This window comes from Neodiprion virginianus, chromosome 1 (genome assembly GCF_021901495.1).
Source record: "Neodiprion virginianus isolate iyNeoVirg1 chromosome 1, iyNeoVirg1.1, whole genome shotgun sequence".
NCBI lineage: Eukaryota > Metazoa > Arthropoda > Insecta > Hymenoptera > Diprionidae > Neodiprion > Neodiprion virginianus.
The window spans coordinates 16377575-16380660 of NC_060877.1; the positions used below are offsets into that span (position 1 = coordinate 16377575).

The following is a 3086-nucleotide window of genomic DNA, read 5'->3' on the forward strand; positions in this document are numbered from 1 at the left end:
CGAACAATTTCATTTTACCGGTCAAATCCGAAATCCATATGGCAGAATGAAAGAGAAGGAAAAGTAATTTCGTGACTTGAATATCGTAAAATGTAGACAATATTCTAAGGAACAACAACAATGTGGTTGATTCCATCTCGAGAAATAATAATAACAATAAAACGTGATGTGTCGTCGATCGAAAGGTTTAACCGTGTTTTGTTTTTGGTGAATCTCGTAAATGCAGATGCAACCGAAGTAAGTGACATTGAAAGACTGTTACTGTCGTCGCGGACGATCACTTCCGTTTCTGACAACTCGGAGTTTCCATCGGATCTTAGCAAGGACCGGAAATGAAGGCACGAAATAGCGCGACAAGTGGAAAACTGAAAAAGGCAAAAAAAAAGGATGAGTGTCATGAAGAATTTGTCGATTGTTTCATCGTCTCGTAACGGGAACAAAAAGAAGAAATGAGTAAAGCGAGAGTGCAATAAGAAAAAGGAAAGAAAATAAAGTGTGTACAGAAGCTCGATTATTTAATAATAAGTGGCTATTAAGATTGTTTATTGTCGTATCTTTAAGCTTCCTTCTGAAGTAAGAATCCATTCTAAGTATTCGAGCTAGGTGGGTCATCAACCTTTTTTAAATTGGAGTTGAAAAGAGTGACTTTCTATATTTCGATTTTTTTTTCATCATAATATGTCAAAATACCAAATGTCTCGTTGGTGTAACTCTGCTCAGCGTCAATATCGACGTCTGATGAGGTGTCGTGGCCACTGGCGTTGCCGGTGTGGTGTCATCGAACCCGTCTCACCGTCGCTCCTCGGGGTCATACGTTTCTCGCGTTCTGGAAAATTCAATCAACCTCAAAATTTGAATTTTCTTCAAACTTCATAAATTTGCGAGGAGCAAAAAGTCCACTTTGGGTCAATCTGACCCGAGGGGGATTTTAAATCGTTGAATTCCGAAAAATAAGATTTTTTTATCCGGAAAACGTGAATCGTTTTTTTTTGCTGCGAATTTATGGGCCTGAATATATTTTTTTCACGCAAAACATGCAAACATTTCGCACAAACATCCTACATGTCCACATCGGGTCAACCTGACCCGAGGCTTTTTTCAAACCGTTCAATTCCGGAAAATATGAACTTTTCGTTTTTTTTTCAGCGAATTTATAGGTCTGAATGTATTTTTCACGAAAAACAAAATGCAATGCCAAACGACCGGTGAGAAAAAATTCTTCGGGTCAAAATGACCCAATGTGTCCTCGAAGGGCTTAAAAAAAAGAAAAACACCTCCTCAAGTCCACAGTGGATCAATCTGACCCGAGACGTTTTTCAAATCATTCAATTCCGGAAAACATGAATTCCTCGTTCTTTTTTCTAGTTGCGAATTTATGCGAGCCTGAATGCATTTTTTCACGAAACAGAAGAGAAAAAATTTAACGGGTCAAAATGACCCAGTGTGTACTCGAAGGATTTGACGGAAAAAGAAACAAAAAATCGATAAAAACTGACTGTGATTCGTGGTGATGCTTCCGGTATCGCTGCACGTGCTCGAGGCCGGCGAAGGAGACGGCAGCATGTTCAAATGATCTGCGGTTTCCTTGTGGTTCGATTTGCTGCTGCCGGTGGCACTGGCGTTTCCATTGGATTCGCATTTATCGACAGATTCTCCGGTATGGAGAGACCCAGCGGGCAAAATTTGAAAACGGTAAGTTGAATCGAGGTTCCAGGCGGCCAAGAGCAGCTGACTGACCTTGGGAACGCCGTTGGCGATGGTGAAGCCTGAAAACAATCAAGCCAGCGATAAAATTGAAAGAAAATGTCGAAAAAACGATTAAAATGGTTTTTTTTCAGAAAATTGCGAATTACCGATCGCTCCCGGTTGGTACATTGGACTGTTTTTCATGCAAACGTGCGTCCCGTAACTGATGTCCGTCGAGACGACCATCGAGGGTCTGTGTTTGCGAGATTTCGCCTTGTGTTTGTCCCACAATTTGTTTCGCTGCGCAAAAGCTACACAGCTACAGCTACACAGTTTATTTACGTTGTAAATGCGACAAGGGATGGTACGCCTAGCCGAGTAACATGGATCGTTCGCAAGATCGTTGCAAGCACGGTCCAAGATTTACAAGATCTGAGAACACAGAAATCTTAGGATAGACGAACAGGAACATCGCTGACATATATTATAAGCCCATCGACATTCTACGTTTCTTCCAATTATAAGTGCATTATTCCTCATCAGTAAATATCAATTTTGGCGTTCTATAAAAGATTTCACTTTCTGTTGCACTGTGTTGAAAAGATTTCGTCAAGTTTCCCGTTTTCGACGCTCGTGTCTTTTTCCAATAGTTTAATCCAATTCTTCGCTTACCATTGGTGTCATTGAGAGAAAATTGCTCAGCTTCGTCTCCATGTCCATCTCGTACTCGTTCGATTTACGATAATCCGCATCCTCGAAATTCGTATTTCTTCGTCAATCTTGGTCGCTACAGCTGATTTCAGACGCACTGCGCAGACATGTTGCGCATATACAGTGCGCACACACAATGCGCACACCGGAAGTGCTCTAATCCTAGGGGAAATTGCACATTAAATAATTATTTAATATCAATTAAAATATTAACTCTCTAACAGTTTTTTTCTACTCTCAAATTCTCTCGAACGATTCTCAAACGATTAAAAAAAAATTAAACGTCCAAGTCCATTTTTTGAGGAGATAGAAAATATGGGGGCTAACTTCACACCCAAAATTAAAATCAATTTTCCGGAAAAACTTCTAACTCTCAAACGATTTTTCTTTACTCTCAAACCCTCTCAAACGATTCTCAAACAAATTGCATTAATTAGATTTAAAAATAACAACTTTGGGGGGTCAACTTCACGGAGGTCGGTGTTTGGCGTTGTTGTAAGCCGAAACCAAATCAGATGAGATATCGAGCCGCTTGAAGCTTTCTTGCATGCTGAACCAATTCCACATTTTACCTTTCAGCGTGCAATTGAAACGTTCACAGATCGAAGCCTTCAAATTCCTGTACGTGGAGTGAAATTTGATTCCCTAACGTGTCATAAGCAATTCAAATTTTGAGTTGTAAAATTCCG

The 3086-nt window shown here is 40.1% G+C and overlaps 1 long non-coding RNA gene across 1 annotated transcript; it reads right to left on the minus strand.

Moving 5' to 3' along the window:
• Positions 1-1692: 1692 nt before the first annotated feature.
• LOC124298274 (uncharacterized) lies at positions 1693-2460 on the minus strand. The gene is made up of 3 exons (XR_006906765.1): positions 2359-2460; positions 1854-2118; positions 1693-1766 (listed from the first exon to the last, which is right to left on the minus strand). It is a non-coding gene; the product is annotated as an uncharacterized LOC124298274 (long non-coding RNA).
• Between the last annotated feature and the right edge of the window lie 626 nt (positions 2461-3086).